Source organism: Nannospalax galili, unplaced genomic scaffold (genome assembly GCF_000622305.1).
Source record: "Nannospalax galili isolate Female #2095 unplaced genomic scaffold, S.galili_v1.0 scaffold336, whole genome shotgun sequence".
Taxonomy (NCBI): Eukaryota; Metazoa; Chordata; class Mammalia; order Rodentia; family Spalacidae; genus Nannospalax; species Nannospalax galili.
This window is the reverse complement of record NW_008343385.1, coordinates 4,353,009-4,374,697: the sequence shown is the minus strand read 5'-3', so window position 1 is coordinate 4,374,697 and position 21,689 is coordinate 4,353,009. Positions and strand designations below refer to the sequence as shown.

Here is a 21,689-nt window from a genome sequence, read left to right as displayed (position 1 = left end):
GGTGGCACCACCCACAGTGGGCTGGGCCCTCCCATATCACTCATCAAGAAGATGCCCCTCAGACATGGCCACAGGCCAGTCCAATAGAGGCAATTCCCCAACCGAGGCTCCCTCAACTCAGGTGTGTCAAGTTGACACTAAAGCTATCCAGCACACATGGGTTTGTTCCCTACAAAAATCTGATAGTAGTTATCTTTTATTTTAAATACTAATTTTATATGGATCTGGACCTTTACAAATTCAGGAAAAGAAATCAATGAAAAGTCAATAATACAAGTGAAAAACTGGAAGAGAATTTGAATATGAAATTTCCTTCAAGAAGCTATGCAAATGACCAGCAAACACATGAAAAGATAATATATCTAGCTGGGCATGGTGGTGCACGCATTTAATCCCAGAACTTGGGAGGCAGAGGCAGGTAAATCTCTGTGAGTTCAAGGCCAGCCTTGTCTACATAGTGAGTTCTAGGACAGCTGGGGCTACAGAGAGACCCTGTCTCAAAAAGACATAATAATAATAATAATAATAATAATAATAATAATAATTAGAAAGATAATATATCTAGTCACCAAAGAAATCAAAATTGCTACCACTGTTAGAGACTGCTTGCTACACACTAGGGATTCTGAAATAAAAGAGGTGATAATCACAAGGCTGGTGAGGATGCAGAGACTTGGAGCCTTTACATATTGCCTGTGTGAGTGTACAAAGGTGCTGGGCCTGTGAAAAACAGTTTAGAGGATCCAAAACAGTTGAGCATTGAATGACAATAGGACCCAGAAATTCCATTTTAGGTGTGTACACAAAAGAACTGAAAACAAGTGCTCAGATATTTGTACAGAAATAGTCACAGAAGCACTCCCATAATACCCAAGGGGTGGGAATAAGTGTCCAACAGTGGATGAACTGATAAATCGAATGTGGTCTATACACACAGTAAAATATAATTTAAGTCCTCATACCTGTAACAGCATGGATGAGCCTTGAAAAGGGTATGTCTAGCAAAAGAAGCCAACCACCTAAGGCCACTTACTGTATAATTCTATTCACATAAAATGTCCAGAGTGGACAGTTCTATAGGGACAGAACACTGATTGTTGGTCGTGAGTGGCAGGGAAAGGGGGAAAGCGATTGCTAATGGAAACAGGATTTCTTTTGGTGACGATGGGAAGAAATGTTTCATTGCTGGAGATCCAACCCAGGGCCTTGCACATGCTAGGCAAGTACTCTGCCACAGCGCTATACTACCAGCCCAAGAAAGTCTTTTAGAACTAGATTGTGGGGATGGTTGCACAAATCTGAATATTCTAAAATGTACTGAATTACAGACTTTATAAGGATAATTTCAATAGTATGTGAACTATATGTCACTTTTTAGAAGAAATGAAAGGAGAGAATTAAATAGTTGTCTAGTAAGACACCACCTGTCACCTGTCTAGTGACACCACCTGTAGCTTCCCTGACTCAGCTTGGTGTAGAAAGTATTTCACAAGCAAAGTTCAGAATTTTGAATGAAGGCAGCGAAATGCAGGGGTGTGGCTGGGCAGTATAGTAGACTTGTGGTTTAAGCTCACAGGTTCCTTGGAAACAGCAGCTTGTATGAGTTATGGCCTCTCAAATGAAGGTACTTTGTATTTTGCATACCAGTTCCTATGGACTTAAGTGAAATCAGCTTTAGAAAACATATATCTTTTTGGAAACATGCAGAAATGTTGACAATGATAATTTTACAGAAGTCAAATGAGAAATATCTTTCCATTTCTATTTTAGTTTAAAAAATATTGTACGTTGTGTGAGCACATGTGTGTAACAGAGAAACTGAAATATCCTAAGGCTCCACAGGACTTACAGTGAGTTTTAAACACTTAGATGAATGTCCCCAAGCCACTTCCTAGTATACATGATATTTTGAAGAATCTAGTCCTGCGTGAAGTGAATTTCAAAGGGGGAATTTTTGGTAGCTCTTCATCAGCAGGTATCAAATAATCTTTGATGCATAAAAAGCTTTCTAGTCTCCAGGAGTGATGACTTGGGTTAAGAATTAATACAGAGATATGGTAATCAGCCAGTTCTTCAAATTCACATATCCTGTACAACCCACAGATACTCTTGCCTCTGTACCCTAGAATTCTCTTTGTTACTGGCATCTCTCTGCTCATGTTTTGGATCAGTGCAAGCGAAAATTTAGAAATCTGTGGGTAGCTCTTGTCTAAGTGATCCAGCTCAACCTCAGATAGTCATTGGGTTTGTATCCTCTTAATAATTCAAGGCCAGCATGGTCTACATAGCGAGTTCCAGGCCAGCAGGGGCTACTGGGAGACCCTGTCTCAAAAAGACTTAAAAGAAAAAAAGGAAGTCAGACATGGTGGAACACATTTTTAATCTCAGGTAACCCCAGAGGCTGAAATGTTTTAACCAGGAGTTGGAGACCAGTCTTGTAACAAAGTGAGACCCCCCTTCAGCAGGGAGGGAGGGAGAGAAAAAGAAGGAAGGAAACAAAGAGAGGAGAGGGAGAGCACAGGAGAAAAGACAGAGTCAAAGCTATGTACAGTTCTCCCAGGAGATACATGGGGTTTGAAAGAAGCCATGGAGAGTTAAGAGAGTAAGGTATAGCTAACGTATGCCAACCTCTGTCCTACACACACGCACACACACACACACACACACACACACACACACACATACATACGCGCGCGCGCGCGCGTGCGCATCTACCTTAACTCCCTCCTTCGATACACACACACAAGAATTTAAATGTTGGATTCTGAGGTTGAAGCTCAGTAACAGAGAGCATATGTTCCCTCAGTGTGTGTGTGTGTGTGTGTGTGTGTGTGTGTTACTATGATAAATATCGGTTGCTATTTCTTTTACCACAACCAACAGCTCTAGTTTGCCTGGTACTTTCTTTTGTGTCTTAAAAATTTTATTTGTTGTATAAATATATATGTATATCCTTCTGCTAAAAATGCAATTTATTCCTATACTATAATATATACTTAGAGAGATGGCTCACTGGTTAAGAGCACTGGTTACTCTTGCAGAGGACCTGGGTTTGATTCCCAGCACTCCCATGGCAGCTAACAACCTTCCTTGACTCCAGTTCCAGGGTAATCTGACTCCTCTTCTGACCTCCACAAGCATTGAACAACATGGGTACAGTTACATACGTGCAGGCAATACACTCATACTCATAAAATAAAAATAATATAATATTTTTTAAAAATTCAATGATTTAAAAATAGAATTTTTAAATTCAATTATTAGTAAAATCTACAATGGGAAAAGTAAGTCCTAACCGCCATCATACCTATACTAGAGAAACAACTTAGTGATTGAGTTTTGATTTTATTATGGTTTTCTTCATGCTTTTTAAGTTTAGTCTTTTTTTTTTTTCTTTTGAGACTCTGTAGCCCCAACTGGCCTGGAACTTATTATGTAGACCAGGCCAGTCTCCATCTCACAGAGATCCACCTGTCTCTGCCTTCCTAGTGCTGGGACAAAAGGTATGTGCCACCAAATCCGGCTCTAGTTTAGTTTTTTTTTTTTTTTGGTCTTTTTGAGACAGGGTCTCCCTGTAGCCCCAGCTGTCCTGGAACTCACTATGTAGACCAGGCTGGCCTTGAACTCACAGAGATCCGCCTGCCTTTGCCTCCCAAGTGCTGGGATTAAAGGCATATGCCACTACGCCTTGCTGGGACAAAAGGTATGTGCCACCAAATCCGGCTCTAGTTTAGTTTTTTTTTTTTTTTGGTCTTTTTGAGACAGGGTCTCCCTGTAGCCCCAGCTGTCCTGGAACTCACTATGTAGACCAGGCTGGCCTTGAACTCACAGAGATCCGCCTGCCTCTGCCTCCCAAGTGCTGGGATTAAAGGCATATGCCACTACGCCCGGCTAGTTTAGTCTTTTTAACAACTGCATTATATTCTATTGTGTGGATGCCTCATATTTTATTTAACCAATCTCCTTCTGATAGGCTTTAGAGTTGAAGGTAATACTATTCTGTTCTGAAAAGATATGCTTTTGTGTATTTGTACATGCATTCCTGTAGAAGAAATTTCTAGAGGTGAAAGGCAGGACTGGGGATGCATGCACATTTAAAGTTGTAATAAAAAGTAAATTGATGGCCGGGCATGGTGGCACCTGTAGTCCCAGCACTCGGGAGCCAGAGGCAGGCAGATCTCTGTGACTAAAACAATTGTAAGATTGGGCTCATCTAGTCTTAGACCACAGTTCTCAATAGACAGAAAAAAAATTATGTGTCTGAGGAGAATGATAACGCTGCTGGCTGTCAGGCAGAATATCATAATGTTCCTTCTATTTTGCTTTTGGGGGGGGTTTAAAATATTTTATTTATTTTTATTTTATGTGTATGAGCGTATTGCCTGCATGTATGTAAGTACACCTGTGTCATGCAATGCCTGTGGAGGTCAGAAGAAGGTGTTGGATCTCCTGGAACTGGAGTCAAGGATGGTTGTTAGCTACCATATGGGTGCTAGGAATCAAACCTGGGTCCTCTGCAAGAACAGTCAGTGCTCTTAACCACTGAGTCATCTCTCCAGCCCCAATAATGTATCTTCTTAGACATTTTATTGAATTCCGAGAGTCCTCCATAATGTTAGGATGGAAAACTAGCATAGTGTGGGGTTTCACATAAGGAAAAGAGACAAGAGGGCAAAGTTCAGATGCACTGCCACCCATCATCATCATCATCACCATCATCATTAATCATCATCATCATAACTTGCTTCATTTTCCACTCCAACATCTAGTCTCAAGATTAGAAAAGAACATTATTGATAATAATGTAACAGCAATTGTAGAAAATTATATTTCTAAAAGTTATAACCTGGGGCTGGAGAGATGGTTCAGCTTTTAAGAGCGTTGGTTGTTCATGCAGAAAACCCAGGTTCAAATCCCAGTACTCAAATGGCAGCTAACAACAGTCTGTAACTCCAGTTCCAGGGTATCTGACGCCTTCTTCTGTCCTCCACAGGCACTGCATGACATGGGTATACTTACGTACATGCAGACAATACACTTATAAAATATAAATAAATAAAAATAAAAATGATAACTTCTTTTTTTCCCACTAAGTATTACTGTCTGAGAAAGCCCATTAAATAATAAATTCGGGTGAAAAAGTATACACTTTAAAAAATTCATCTCTTGTTTGAATGCAACACAGCCTATGTTTGTATGTTTTTTTGTGTTAAGTAGGGATCCAGTGTAGCATAGTAGGTAAGACATTAATAGTTATATTCATGCCCATAACTATTAGCATATTTGAACATTAACACAGGCACTGTTAAGTGTGGACAAGCATCATTTCACAAATCTTCATTATAATGTTGTGAGATATGTATTATTAGCCTCACTTATGGAGCGAATATAAACTTTTTCCTGATGAAACTCTTTAAACATAGTTACAAATACCTAAGCTTTCAACAGCGATTGATGGAGCTGGAAAGTGCCTTGAGATTCATCTGCTTCCTGTAATTCATTTCTCCCTTGGAGGAGGATACTGATTGAGCATACCTTTCTTTCCTGCATTGGATATCGTGAGGGTTATACATTAGTACACAAATAAGACCCACTGTGGATTTAACTTGATGGCAAAGGAGAAATTTTTAAGCATCATGGTGGATTCTCTTATCTAGGTGGACTCCTATACTGTAATCCATCCTCGAAGCTGGAATCCTGCTGATAGGGTGAACTGGCTTCACTTCCTTTCTAATGCACAGGTGGCCAGGACATGGCTTACTTTCAAAATCCAACACAAGAGAGGGTCTCCAGTCGGTCCTAAAGAAGCAGTAGGAATATGCTTGGCACTCATGGATAAACCATCATAGTCCTCATTGATGAGCTACTGTTGGACAATTGATGAGTGGTATTATACCATGAGAACAAGGGAGAAGAAAGCCCCAATGTACAGTAAAATCAAAATTACATTTGGCAGAGGAGGGATCCGTGTCAAAAAATAAGTCTGCAAATCTTAGGAGATACTTGCTGGGCACAGCATGGGAAATAACTTTTGAGGTTTGTAGAAGAAAAAATGGCATCACTGAGACAAAGGAAAAAAAGAGAGAAATTGATGTGAATGCACTAAGGGGGATTAGCTTCATTCCACTTCAATACAAAGGGATATTGTGTTTGTATTGAAATAACAATTCCAAACAATGCTTTATCTGAACCCCCAGTCTGTTTGTAATAAAGATGTCCTCCTTGAAGCATACATACACAGGAAATCTCAGAAAGTTAACAGTTAGAAGGGAAGATGGTAATGAATTAGTCTTGACGCAGCTTGAGCAAGGGTAAGGAAGACCATGAAGAGTTGGTGGGTTCTTGTACATTGAAGCCTTAAGGAAAGAATGTCAGTTACTAGTAGTATAACCTTCGATATTTAACACATTTACAAATTACAATTCCATCTACGTCTGCCATTCTTCCCCTGTATGAATACTTGTAATTTATTAAACTCAACTTCTGGAAAAAACAAAAAATCTGAATGCCCAGTCAAGCTTTTATCTAAGAAAAGATTTCTTGGAAAAGGAATATTTGAGAGATGAATTTGCAAGCCTTAGGTTTCAATCTGTCTCCCCTGTCAGAGCCTTAATTGCTTTCTGTCAAACTGGGAAGCTAATCTGGAATGTTTTCAGGATGCTCAAGTCCTTGCAAGCTTTATACCTAAAGCAGGTTCACAGCCATGCAGAGAACAACCTTTGAAGTTTCCATGCTCCACTCTTATCACAAGTGTCTTGCTTTGATCTGCCGGTACCATTTTTTTTCCCTGAGAAATTTTCTCATGATCGTTGTATTTCTTATCATCGACCATTTTTATTCCGTAATGTCCATATTTCCTATGGACCAAGGTTGACACTATATGAGCAAATATTTTGCCAGCTGTGCTGTCTTTGATGACAGAAAGGCAAAAGCAATAATCTAACAGAAGCTGTGTGGTTTCTTCATGTGCTCCTTTTGATTTATTTTGACTAAATACTCATTTTACTTTTTCTTTTTATATTTACACTCTGATGTTTCAGTATGGAGTCTGTAAATATGTGCCATTTGTTTGTAATTTCATGCAAAATAAAGATACAGGGAAAAAAATCAGATCAATTTCTTGGTGAGTTTTAGTTTTTCAATTGCCACTGGCATGGGGTTTGGGAAGTTTTGTAGAAAATATTGAAGAACAATTTAATGTGTATTTGTACTTATTGATGAAGTAGTTACTATCTTGCATGTGAAATTATAAGTATTAAATGTGATGGGGAAAGAGGAAAAAAGAAAAGGAGAAAAGGAAGAAAATTTAATAAAAGAAGATGGAAACAAAACGGAAATTAAACCGTCAAGACAGAACAGGAAGAAACAAGGAGTAAGAAGTACATGTAAAGGGACTGCCTTCTACAAATCGTACTAGGATTGTTCACATGTATGTATATGCATAGAAGTGCATTTATTTTTTAAAATATTTTATCTATTATTTTTATGTGTATGCGTGTATTGCCTGCATGTAGGTAAGTGCACCCGTGTTGTGCAATGCCTGCAGAGGACAGAAGAGGCTGTCAGATCCCCTGGGACTGGAGTTACAGGAAGTTGTTAGCTGCCATGTGGGTGCTGGGATTCGAACCGGGGTCTTCTGCAGGAACAACCAGTGTTCCCAACTGCTGAGCCATCTCTCCAAGCCCCAAAGTGCATTCATTTTTAAGATTTCTTTTTCTTTTTTTAAAGACAGGGTCACACTATGTAGCTCTGGCTCATCAGAACTCACAGAGATCTGCTTGCATCTGCCTCCCAAGTGCTGGGATTAAAGATGTGCACATCATGTCTCGCTTATTTTATTTTTAATTATATGTATGTATGTCTGTGTGGGTGTTCGTACACGTGTATGACTGCCTGCAGAGGCCAAAAGAGAATGTTGGATCCTCTGGTGCTGGAGTTATATGTGGTTGTGAGCCACCTGACATGGGTGCAGGGAATCACACTTTGGTGTTTTCTTAGAGTGCCCTTGACCACTGAGTCAACTCTCCTACCCCCATATTCATTTCTTTAAATAAATGTATTTCTGAGTAAACATAATAAATGCTTCCTCTTTTCTGTTACTTTATCTTACAAGAAAGGCTTTTTAATGTGAGCTTCTCAATGTTCTTGAACAAAAGAGTAAGATTTGCAATAAGAATAGCATAGTTATTATTTATGGGTTTTAAAATTTTTATTGTTTTTTATTTTAGGTGTATGAGTGTATTGTTTGCATGTAGTAGGTGCACCTCCACAGAGGTCAGAAGAAGGCATTGGATGTACCTGGAAAGGGCTGGAACTGGAGTTAAGCACAGCTGTTAGCTGCCATGTAGGTGCTGGGAATGGAACCCAGGACCTCTCCAAGAGCAGTCAGTGCTCTTAACCACTGAGCCATCTCTCCAGCCCTATTTATGTTTTTTTAAAAATATATGTAAAGCATTGTTTGTGTATATTTGTAAGATATTTGGAGTTTTTTTTTCTTTTTATGTTAGAAGATAATTGTACAGCTTAGAGAATACTTTAGCTCAGTGAAAAAATACTAAGATGCTGAACTAACTATAGAGTCATGTCTATAAAAGCCATGTTTGTATTAAGGTCAAATTCCTCTCAGAAAATTAGTAGGTAACTCCCAGAGGGCAAGGGATGTGGGGAGAATGGAATTTTTAGCCCTGCCTTGATAAAATGAGCATTTTAGAGACCGTTTGAGACTACTGAGTCTTGCTGTCAACATTTCTTATTTCATTTTTATGTTTTGAATTCAATTCTGCTATCGGAACACCTTGCCATTAACAGTGCCCCTCCCCCCCATCAGCCTGCACTCAGCCAGTTACACTGGCTTGGCCTCTGTGTGGTCTGCTACATTTCCTAAGCATACACTTCTCTAGCAAGTATGGAGTGGGTTTTTTGTTTGTTCGTTTATGATTTATTTATTTTATGTGTGTGTTTTGTCTGCATGTATGTAAGTGCACCACATGCATGCAAACCAGCCAAGGCCCGAGAAGGCAATCTGCCCCTGGCACTGGAGTTAGGGACAGTTGTTAGCCTCCACATGGGTGCTGGGAACCGAACCCGGGTGCTCTTTCAGAGCTATCCCTCCGGCCCCAAAATGTAGAGTGGAGTGTTTGTTTTGTTTTGTTGGGGTTTTTTTTGACAGAGTCTCCTTGTAGGCCCAGCTGGACTGGAACTTACTGTGTAGACTAGGCCGGCCTTAAACACAGAGATCCACCTGCTTCTGCTTCCCTGTGCTGGGATTAAAGGCGTGCGCCACCACACCCAGCTAGTATGGAGTGTTTTAAAGCAACTATTAGCATTGGGGTTTGGATTTGGCCTTCCGTTGTATTTTCTGGATTTCTTCTCCGCAAAATGGCGGTCCTTTGAACGTCGCTAGCTACCTTGATGGTGAGCATTTAGGCTGATGCACCAGGCATGCAGTACTTTGCTTTTCTTGTCCCTTGCTATGTTTATGTTCCAGAAGTAAATAAGGATCAAGGCAAGGGGCTACATGGAAAGCCAACTGCTGAGAAGGATGGAACCAAGGATAGCCTTTTCTGATAAAAAGGACCAAGAGAATTCTCAATGTGTTCATAATCCTCAGGGGAAACCGTCCCAAAGAGGAATACTGCTCGGCCTTACAGCATGGCTGATACCCTCACACACACCTCGCTTCTCTTCTCAGAGCTGAAAACCGGACATTTTGAAATGTGTACTGCCCTTGCTCCTGAACACAATGGTACCTTTCATCTGTTTCTGGTGATTTATTTTCTTTTGTTGCTGGATCCCCTACATAATTGTAAGCATCTCGGAGGCAAGCACAATGGTGAGCGGCGGGTGGACGCTTCCTCCGCAGATGCAGACAATGTCTGCCTGGCTGGCACTGCTTAATTTGGCCATTAACCCACTTTTATATGCCCTTTTGAGCAAAAGATGCAGAAAAGCTCTTAAGAACTTAAAGGAGAAGACGCTTTTCAAATTTCATTTTCTGATGCAAGATGTTGTGGCCAATCAATTTGTAAATGGGAAGGAAAAAAGTAAAAGGCCTTCCAAAAGAGTCACCAACAACCCCTGCGTCTCCTTTAGAGCAAGGCAATGTACTCCCCTGCAAGGCGTAACCCCGGTCAGATGGAGACATAGAAGAGGATGCTGAAAGCAATTTTTCTGATGGAGAGAAGACCCATGAGGACCCATGAGAATATGCAAATCACAAGCAAGCTGCTCTTTCATACCCAGGCTGTAGAGGCTGTATGCTTGGGTAAGATTCCCTACAGTCTTTGGAAGTTCAAAGTTTGCTGACTGACCCCTCTGAATCAGCAGCTTCAATGTTCCTTCTCTGGTGTTCTACATCCACTAATTTCTCCACCCAATCCATCCTCCAAACAGCTGCAGAGGAATCTCTGTAAGGTACAATGACGAACCCTCACTCTCTAATTGAGAGTCTCAGTGGTTTTGCCCTTCCCTAGAGAGTGAATAGACACAGGCCCTCTCCCAAAGCCCCTTACTTGTGTGCTCTTCCAGAACTGGAAAACTTCCTTGACATGTACTGGATATGTCCTGTGGATCAGTAGTTACTCTTCTCATCTTCTCCTATCCATTGTCTTCTACTGGCATCCACTGACTGCCCTCCCATCAATGCCCACAAGTGCCCCCGCCACCCCAGTTCTCCTATTCAATTCTTACCATTGTTAGGGTTAAGTTGCCTTCCTCCAAAACTTAAGTTCAAGTCACCACTTCTAGTATCCGTGAACACATTTACTTGGAAATAGCGTCTTTGTAGGTGATCGAATTAAGATGGGGTCATTCAGGTAGGTTCTAATCCAAAATGATTAGGGAGAATTTGGGATTATTATGATGTCAGTGCTATGTTTTAAAACATTCCTTAATGAAATGAACTTCAAAACGTTAATTCTTTTTTAAAGATTTTTCTTTATTTTTATTTTTTGTGTGTGAGTGTATTGCCTGCATGTGTGTAGCTGCACCCATGTCATGCAGTGCCTGTGGAGGACAGAAGAGTGCATCAGATCCCCTGGAACTGGAGTTATGGACAGTTGCTAGCTGCTATGTGAGTGCTGGAATTGAAATCTGGGTCTTCTGAAAGAACAGCCAGAGCTCTTAACAGTTGAGACACCTTTCCAGCACTCAAAATATTAACTCTTAACACTGCAATTGGAAGAATAAGTTTTTAAGAAAAAGTACGAATTAACTATATTCATATCTGCATTTGTCTAATGCAACAATCCTGCCTTAGCCCTAGGATGCTGTCATAGGTACCCAACTACTTTTATACTCAGTATTTTGAAAGAATGCTGTAGCCATATCTAAAAGGTCCTTTTCAGACTCTCATTTCTAAAAATTGGGATTCTGAGATCATGCAAAGCCATGCTGTGTAGTTTAGAAATCTGACAGGAGAATCACAAGTTTAAAGCCAGCCTGAGCTACATAGGAGAATGTCACCTTCGCCCTAAGTTTAGGGACTTGAGTAAGAAAACCATGCATACCCAATCCATATATTTGAATCCACGAATTCTTAAGGCTGATTGGTGCCTATTGCTTTCACCATATGGTGTCCAGTCATTTTTTAAGACTTGCCAGCCTGACATAGTATATTTAGTAATGAATTATAGCCTGGATCGTATATCCTGGGACCAGATTCTACCAGTGCTACCCATCAAGAACAATAACTACTACCTAGTAGAGCCAATAATATACAATGAGCATATCAAGCACTTAATTCTGTGCCCAACACTGATTTATGTTTGAGGCTACAAAAAGCAGACAGACATAATGCCTAGTCTGATGGACCTTGAGTAAAGAAACAGGAAAACAAAACCTTTATTTTTTAAAAAAATATATTTATTTACTTTTATAATTTTTTGATTTATTTATTTTTATTTTGTGTATGAGTGTTTTACCTACTTGTATGTAAGTGCACCCATGCCATGCACTACCCAAGGAGGTGGGAAGAGGACATCAGATCCCCTGGAACTGGAGTTGCAGACTGTGTTAGCCATCATGTGGGTGCTGGGAACCAAATCTGGGTCCTCTGCAAGAGCAGCCAGTGTTCTTAACCACTGACCCATCTCTCCAGCCCATTTTTTAAAAAAACTGTGGATTCTTCTATGTTTTAAACTTAATTCAAGCCAAGTGTAGTGGCACACACAGAGTTTGACACTCAGGAGGCTGAGACAGGAGGATTACAAGTTTAAAGCCAGCCTGAGCTACATAGGGAGAACTGTCTTGTGAACAAAATGTTCCCAGAAAATCCTGCATCTTGGACTGAATTTCCTGCAAGGCTGATCAACTGATGAGGGCTCCAGAGACTGTGGAGAGTCTGGAATGTTGCAGGCCCAGAGCCTAATTACCACTTATTTCAGGCTACCTTTAGCCCTTAAATAGCTAAATAGCCATTTCTTTTTCCATCTCTGTTTCTCACCTAACATCTTGTGACTTAACAGATAAAAACCTTTTGGACTGTATTAACTTAGCAGATCACCAGGTCCTTCCAATCAAAAAGCTAAAAATGTCATCACATAGAATCTGATATCTATAGTAGAACACCCCCTCCCCTTTGCTATGTGACCTGTCTACTGAATGTATCCACGAATATATTTGAAAAGTGTCTTGATTTATGACTTTTCTTTGTTCTGCTACTATAAAAAACGCCATAAAACTGCTTCCACACTGGAACATGGAACTGGAGGTAACCTGAATCTCTGTTCCTGGGCCATGGTCACTAGTATTTGACTCCAGAATAAACGATCTCTTACCCCTTTGAGGTGAGTTATGCTTTTGCATCGACAGTCTCATGAAACCAAAATAAGTAAATTAATTAAAATAAATAATAGAGATAAAAGAAGAGGTAATTAAAAATCGAATCTCAAAATCTACAGCTTTTCTTTTTCCCTACCAACAGAAGAATGGAGTTGTTTTCACATTACGCAACATTCGCACAGTAGAGGGAACGGACGAGCTATTGTTCTTAATAGTCTAACAAATAAATTATAGGAAAATAGCAAGTTGTAGCACAATCTTGTGTATTATATCCATGATATGTTATTTCATTTCTCATTATGACTTAGATGAAATGTGACTCTCAGCACTGGCCACTCACAGGAAAGGGATCATCCCCAGTAGGAAGTGTGGGCAACTTGTATTTGTTCTGTATTTGCTTTTCTTAGACGTTCAGAGAGACTAGTCATTATACAATTTTAAATAACACTATATGTAAATAATTTCCATTATTTCAGGAATAATAGTATATCTTAAGATCTTTTAAAAGCACAAAACAAGCTCACTGGGACTCTTGTGTGGCACTATTCCTGGGGAGACATGAACAAATGTCTACTCATCCCAGATAGGGAACCCAAGACAGACCAAAGTCAAACTTGGTGAACCGTTGAGTTTTATTGGGGTTACTTACAGGAGTATGGGTGAAGGGTTACTTACAAAAAATGAGAAATATCATCAAAGTCCAACTTGATGAACTCAGTTTTATTAGGGTTGCTTACTGAAGTATTGGTGAGCGTTTACCTAACAGAAATGACTAAGACAGTCGTATCACTAAAAGCCTACCCTACCATGAGTGACGGCTCACAAAAGCTGGAAACCTGGAGCACACTGCACAACTTGCAGGCAACTGAGGGTCTCTCTCAGGCAGCTCAGCTGTTCTGTCTCTTCCAAGAAGCTTGGTTTATCTCTGCCTCAACTCAAGGAGTTCAGTTGTCTGAGAGTGCTCTAGGCAGCAGCTGGTCTGGTCTGGGAGTCTATAGGGTTTAAATATGCTTGGGGGCCTAGTGAATCTGGTCAGTTTCTGAAGCTATTGAGTTGTTTACTTTCTAAATTCAACAAGCTTCCCTGCAGGATGGAATGTTTCTCCTTCCTTTAGAACATCTTGAGTCTTAAGGAGCTTTCCTCCTAGATGGAAGGTTTTATGTGGAGGAAATTGCTATACAACAGGATGTTCAGTTAATGCTCAAACTCATCATTTCCTTTTCCTGTAAATCAGTCCTCAGTCCCAAGATGCAACACACTAAGCATATCTTCTGGTGAAGAAAATATTTCTACAAGGTCAACTAGTGTTAGAAGAAAAAGGTTGGGCAGAACATTTCTCCTGATTTTCTACCGTTTTCTTATACAGAAGCCCCCTCTTTAATCCTGCAGTTCCTCTGGGGGCTCATGTAATCCCTGGTATCTTCTCCTGGTCCACCTGAGCCCAGGTGTTCTCTAACAGGCCCCAAACCAGATGAAAAGCTGCAGTTGTCTCTGATAGTTTCCTCACATGTTAAGAACAAAAACTCACAGGGCTCAAAAGATGACTCAGCAGTTAAGAGCAATGGCTGCTCTTGCAGAGGACCTGGGTTCGAATCCCAGCACCCACATGGTGGCTAACAACCATCTGTAACTCTAGTTCCAGCCATTTTCTGACTATGGGCATTGCATGACACAGTTGCACTTACATACATGCAGGCAATATACAATACACATAAAATAAAAATAAAATATTAGCACTTGGGAGGCAGAGGCAGGCAGATCTTTGTGAGTTCGAGGCCAGCCTGGTCTACATAGTGAGTTCCAGGACAGCTGGGGCTACAGGGAGACCCTGTCTCAAAAAGACAAAAAAATAAAATAAAATAAAATATTAAAAAAAAATCTCATTAGAACCACACAGTTATTAGACTGTCAAAAACACTATCCCAGAATCCTGCCTCACAGATTAACTGTGGGTGCATCAGGCCTCCAGTAAAAACAAGACATCAGATGGAGGGAAGCAGTCCAAGAGTTAACAACAATGACCCCAGTGGTAATCATGATACAGGGTTCGTGTGCAGAAAATACTGTGAATTGTAGAATGAGACAAATCTAAAGTAGTTGAAAGGGGGGAAGATTTTAAGTGAAAAGGGAAAATTAAGAAAACATTTTAATGTTTTAGGTGTATAAAAGAAAAAATACTCCTGTATTTATAATCCACAAGATACCAGGCATTCGCAGTGATAATATCCAACATGTATTCTTCTCCAATGTCTTGTGTATAGGCATGTGTGTTTGTAGTAGGGCAAACCTATGTCAAAAAAATGTATTATTTTTACCATCTATGATAATTGGTTTTAATGTCAACTTGCCGCAAATCAGTCACCCAAGTAGGGAGGCTTAACTGAGGAATTTCCTTAATTGCTTTACTTGATTAAGGAAAACGCACCCCAAATGTAGGCAGCACCTTTTGGTAGTAGACCAGACAAAAGGGAGCATGGCAGAAGAAGATTCCCTTTTGTTTGTTTGGCCTTCCCTCTTGCCGTTAATTTTTCCTCTTGCTGCTGCCGATTCCTTTGCTGACATCAGAACTAACATTTCCAGGCTTCCATCGTTGACTAAGGATTAGCATCTCTCCAGGAGACCTTTAGGTTTTGGGAGCCAGACTGGGACGGCTAAAGCACCCAGTCATAAGAATTGAGCAGTTCAGGGCTGGAGAGATGGCTCAGCAGTTAAGAGCACTAGCTGCTCTTGCAGAGGACCCAGGTTTGGTTCCCAGCACCCACATAGTGGCTAACAACCATTCCAGGGGATTCTGATGTCCTCTTCTGACCTCCACTGGCATTGCATGACACTGGTGCACTTACATACATGCAGGCAATACACTCATACACATAAAATAAAAATATTTTTAAAGAATTGAGCAATTAGTGGGTCCCCAGCTTCTCAGGTGTGAGTTAGCTGTTGTTAGGTGGAAATAAGCAGATTAATAAATTCTTTTTCTATATTATTCATTCTGTCAGTTCTGTTCCTCTAGAGAACACGGCTGATGCACCATCATGAAGTGTGTGTTTGGTGGCATCAGGCTTGTTCTCAGTGTTGTGGTCTCATGGTTACCCATTTCCACATTGACTTCATCATCTCAAACAGAAACTGTACAATAGAAGAAAACTTCTCGTTCACTTTTCTCCTTAGCCTCTGGTAACCACATTTATAATTTCTGTCTCTATGAATTTGGCTATCCTAGGTACTGTGTGTGACTTTATTTCAACTTCCTTCTATTTAAAGACAGACTAGTATTCCATTGTATTGTGGATGCTGTTTTGTTTATCCATTCATGTGTTAATGGACTTTTGGGTTGTTTTCACTTTTCAGCTATTGCAAATACTGCTGGCATACATTTTTATTCTGCTATTGGGTGACTCTGCTGCACCGTCCTTCTAAAGGCACAGGAATATGATGAGAGTACACATCAACTACCTGATGGTCTGTTTCGTTTTGCCTTACACTAAGGTACCTACAAAAAATCAGAGATGTTGGCTAATATTTCTACATAGTAACAGAATGCTTCTAGGCTGAAAGAATTCTTCGCTTACATAACTTGCTATGTACCATTGGTATGTTTAAAGAAAGGTGTCAGTAATCAGTACAAGAGATGTATACAAAAGTGTGAAAAGAAGTGGCAGTTAAAGATGTAATTTGAAGCTGGAGAACACTGGTCAGTGGACTATAATCTGTAAAACTATGGAACGGACACCTCCACTGTGGAGACAGATACAGCCCTGTTACACTTTGATAACAGTGTATTACTCATCTAACAAATATTCATTTATATTTTATGTGTGTGAGTGTTTTGCCTACATGTAAGTGATGTGCTATGGGTATGCTGGTGCCCTCTGAGGCCAGAGAGAGTATCAGATCCCCTGTAATTGGAATTACAGATGGCCGTGAGATAGCATGTGGGTGCTGGGAACTAAACCTCAGTCCCTTTTGCAAAAACAGCAAGCACTCTTAACTGCTGAGACAGCTCCAAAGAAAGATTTTAAAATTTTTAATTTATGTGTATGTACACATGAGGCCAGAAAAGGGAGTCAGATCATCTGGAACTGGAATTACAGGTGATTGAGAGCAACTTGATGTGGGTGCTGGGAACTGAGCTCTGGGCCTTTGGAAGACCAGTAAGTGTTCTTAATGTCTGAACCATCTTTTAGACCATTATTAAGTTAGCATACAAAGCAATGGTCTTCATTATGCATTTCATATACATGTTTCATACATACTTTACCTCACCCCTCTTCTTCACTGCCTCCCCCCTTCCCGACACCCATTCCCTTGTAGGTCCCCTTCTTCCCTCCCAAATACCTCCCCTTCTGCTTTTAGGACACATGCATTTCATGATCTTCTCTTCCCCTGCCCTCCTGTAGCCCTTTTCCCTCTCATGGTCCCCTTTCTCATTCTCTCTCTCTCTCTCTCTCTCTCTCCCTCCCTCCCTCCCTCTCTCTCTCACGGAAATACAATTTCTGCATGTGAGGAAAAAAAACAGGTATTTGTTTTAAACAGGCATCTGGTTTCTTTTGCTTACAATGATTTCCAGTTCCATTCATTTTCCTGAAATGACATGAATTCATTTTTCTATACAGCTGAATAAAAGTATATTGGGTAACACATTTATGAAATAAAAAGTCAAAAATTTAAACTAAAAAATGTTCTAGCCATGTTTGGTGGTACATGTCTATAATCCCACTACTCAGGAGGCTGAGATAGGAGTATGGTGAATTCCAGGCCAGCCTGGGCTACATAGTGAGACCGTGTCCGACTCTCCCAACCCATAAAAATGTCTTTTCCCATAATCTCCATGATAACGTATGTTCTGTAGCTCCCAGAGCAGTTTTTACCAAAAATTCAATTAATAGCTGTTCAAGTATTTATTGGATGAATGTTTCTCTCCCTGAAGTACAGTGAGGATGAACTTCGTGTTTGTCATTTGTTCACACACAGACACATACACAATCTTGTTTGGTTGGTCTGATCCACTCATATTCTAACCTAGAAATTAAAGCCAGAATCTAAAAATATCAAGTTTGAGACTTCAGGCAATTCATCAAGACAAAATTGCATTATCATAAAGGTAACTAGGTGGTCTTGCCGACCAAAATCTTTCCAACACATTTGTCCGCTTTTGATGCCCAAGAGAACTTGGGTATGTGCAAACATCACACATAGCTTTTTATTGACACTGAAAATGATCTGTATAGAAAGATGTGGACAAGCATGTACGTGATCAAAACTAAAATATAAGTGAACAATACAAAGCTAACAGTTTTCCTCCTTTCCTTTCCTTTTTCAGTGCTGGAGACAGAATTCAGGGCCTTGTGCATGGAAGGCAAGTGCCCCACCGCTGACTCGTAGTGGAGTATCGTTTTCTTTTTAATGAATTTTTATTTAATGTGTATGAGTGTTTTCTCTGCATGTAAGTACGCCTGTGCAGACAATGCCCAAGGAGGTCAGAAAAGGGCGTTAAATCCCCTGGAGTTGACGATGGTTGTTAGCCGCTACGTGGGTGCTGGGACTCACACCCAGGTCCTCTTAACTGCTAAGCCACCTCTTCAGCCCCTAGTTTTCTCAACATGTTTACGTTCCCAATCACTCAAGCAACTACAACAGCACGAATGAGACACTCGCCCAGAGTACAAACAGAATCCAGCACACACTTTGGTTGTTATCAGAAAGCAGTAGTGCTAGAAACTGAATTTGGTTTTTTTTTTTTTTTTTTTTTTGAATTTCAGGGTTTTTCTTCCCCAAAGAGAGACTATTTTGTGAATCAAAAGTGACCTGATAGTACTGGTTTCCCCTGCACATCATATTGTATATGGCAGAAATAAGCTTGTTAAAGCAACTTGCTCTGTGAAAGTCCTGCATAGTTCACCTGCCACCTGAGAAACCCATATCCAATTCAAACAATACTAGTTAAGATCCTGTCAACAGTAGTTGGAGACTTTGAGGGCTCTTTATGGAAGACTTTATAAAGATTAAATAGAAATACTTTAGAATGGCTAAGGATTTCTCATAATGGAGGAAGAAGCAGGTATGGTTAACTACATAGGTTACATAAGCCAGATGCTGGCCGCACTAAGATACTGTGCTAGTTTTCTGTCAACTTGGCATAAACTAGAGTCACCTGGGGGAAATGGAACCTCAGTTGAGGAATGTCCTACATCAGACTGGTCTGTGGGCATGTCTGTGAGGAATTTTCTTAATTCTGGTTGATGTAGGAGGGCCCAGGTGGGCAATGCCATCCTGGGCAGGTGGGCCTGGGCTGTTTAAGAAAGGTAGCTGAGCAAGCCATGGGAAGCAAGCCAGTAAGCAGCATATTTCTATGGTCTGTGCTTCAGTTCCTGACTCCAGGTTCCTGCCTTGAGTTCCAGCCCTGACTTACCTGAGTGATGGACTGTCACTTGGAAGAATAAGCTGAAATAACCCTTTCCTCCCCAAGTTGTTTATGGTTAGAGTGGTTTATCACAGCAACAGAGAAGGAAACTAGAACAGATGCTACAGGCTGGGGATGTAGCACAGGTGGTAGAGCTCTTAGCATGTGTGAAGCCCTGGGCTCAATCCCCAGCACTGCCTAAACCCAGCCTAGTGACACACACTTGTAATCCCAGCACTCAGGGTGGAGGCAGGAGGATCAAAAGCTCAAGGTTATCCTCAGCTACAACTGGAGTGCAAGGTTAGCCCAGGATAAATGAGACCCTGTCTCATTTTTTTTTAATGTTCCTGTTGCTAATTTACCATTTTTTTCTCCCTAAGAACTTGAGAAAGCCCCTGGCTAAGAACAGCTTGAAAAATGGCTATAATTTGAATTTATCTTCCTATAGGTCCTGCAAATTATCTTCTACATGTCCAACAGGATTCTTACCTTTATTCCACATTCTGGCATCTGGATTTTAATTTCCTTTAGAGGTTTTCTTAGGCTGTCTTGTAGGAGAGTAAATACTTATACAAAGCTTACCTTGTACTAAGACACTGCTACAAGGATTTATATATTTATTTGTCTCACAACAAACCTTTTCATGACGAGTACCATTATAAATGCATTATATAGATCACAAAAATAAGGTACAAGAGGGGTCAAGAAATGTGCTCGAAGTTCCACAGCTGGAATATGGTAGAAACTGAGGATTCAAACTCCACAATTAGCTACCACACGACATTGCTTTACCAGGTACCAGGACATGATCAGTGAATTCTTCCAGCTTTCTTCTCTCAAGATGCTCAGAAAACACCTGCTTCTTTCTTCTCCCTCTCCCACGCTATCTGGCACCGAAACTTCAAATCTGATTGAGTTGGAGTGTGGGGAGTGTAAGAAGCCAGCACTGCATCTGTTCTGTGGATGGAAACATCTGGAAGGAGCTGTGTACAAGAATGTGTAGGTTGCTTTAAGCTCGGCATTTTCTCATCCCTTTATTTTCCTGAACAAGTGAACTAAATGAAATTACAATTTTATTTAAGTGTCAGAAAATTGTCAAGAAGTGACTCAAAGAACACACTTTTTTTCCAGACCAAACCATTAGACTATTTTCTTCCTTCAGTGATTTATTAATTAAAAACAAATAGCTGTACTGGACATAGTAGAACAGGCCTGTAACCTCTGAATTCAGAAGACTGAGGCAAGAGGTCAGTCTGGGTTAATAGTGAGATCTATCACAAAACAAAAATAAAACCAACATATTTTTTAAAATCAGCTCCATTTTGAGGTGTTTGTGTATGTATATATCAAATACTACAGAAAAACGTTTTGCTGACCTTTCTATATTAGTCCCTTGCTTTTCTACAAATTCAAGCCAAAAAGTCAATGAAAAATAGATGTACTTTGCAGGATCTAACAAAATAGCAGCACAACTCAAATGCATGCAGAATTCATTATATAGATGTTGACACTAAATTTCCTTGCAAAATTAGGCTTTTATAACACTGAATAAAATAAAGAGATAACACATATAAACAAGAGCATAAACATCTTCTATTGAAAATCTGCGATGATTAAAAAATGTTGCTTAGTTTTCATCTTCTGCAAACATATTTTATTGCTGTATAATACTGCCCTCTTGTGTTTTCTCTAGTGAAATCTTTGTCACTTATTGATTTATATTGTTTCTAATTTTTCTATCTAAAATAATTTTCTACTAAATGAACTTCAAAGCCAAATACGAAAACATTCACAGATCAGAAACTAATGTTAATAGTGTTATGGTTTGTATTCCTTTAAACTTCTAACCTCACTTATAAAATACTGTAGCCTAATATTAAGGCCAAGCAAAATAAGTAGAAATAGATACATAACTAAAAAATAATGTCCAGTAATTTCAAGACCCTGAAATTCCTGCGTTACTAAGTAATGGAAGATGCAGCCAACTCATCTATTAGGGAAGGCCTGCCCTCTTCCTAAGTAATAGTTACTGTGGGTATATAAAAACATTAGTACTCTGCATTATTTTGAAATTTTTCTTTATGTATTAAATGAGCCAAACTTTTTAATGTTGCCTAATTAAAATAGATATTCCTATGTTGTTAGTAGAAATGTAATTTTGTGGGCTGGAGAGATGGTTCAGTGGTTAAGAGTACTGGCTGCTCTTGTGGAGGACCCAGGTTCAGTGTCCAGAATCCACATGGTGGCTAACTCCAGTTCCAGGTGATCCAACACCCTCTTCTGGCCTCCACAGGTATTGCACACATGGGTGCACTTCCATGCATGCAGGCAAAACACTCATACACATAAAATAAAAAAAAACATTTTTTCCTCAGTGTGTTCAGAAGTGCCAATGGCATGAGCCTACAAAGGCCGTGCTCAACTTTGGCAGGGCTTCCACAGTGCTCTAGTCCACAAGTGAAGCCTGGCAGATCACCAACTAACCAGCAGGGATTAGGATGGACCA

At 40.1% G+C, this 21,689-nt stretch overlaps 1 long non-coding RNA gene and 1 other non-coding gene across 2 annotated transcripts in view; one reads left to right on the top strand and one right to left on the bottom strand.

Annotated features, from left to right (window-relative positions):
* LOC115071433 overlaps nt 1-21,303 on the top strand; it is a 54,750-nt gene extending 33,447 nt beyond the window's left edge. The window contains exons 2-4 of the long non-coding RNA XR_003850523.1: nt 16,132-16,269; nt 18,104-18,169; nt 19,632-21,303. This is a non-coding gene — a long non-coding RNA (uncharacterized LOC115071433). The remainder of the gene's footprint in view (nt 1-16,131; nt 16,270-18,103; nt 18,170-19,631) is intronic.
* A 254-nt stretch (nt 21,304-21,557) lies between these two features.
* On the bottom strand, nt 21,558-21,689 carry LOC115071447. Its single transcript, XR_003850534.1, has one exon. It is a non-coding gene; the product is annotated as a small nucleolar RNA SNORA52 (small nucleolar RNA).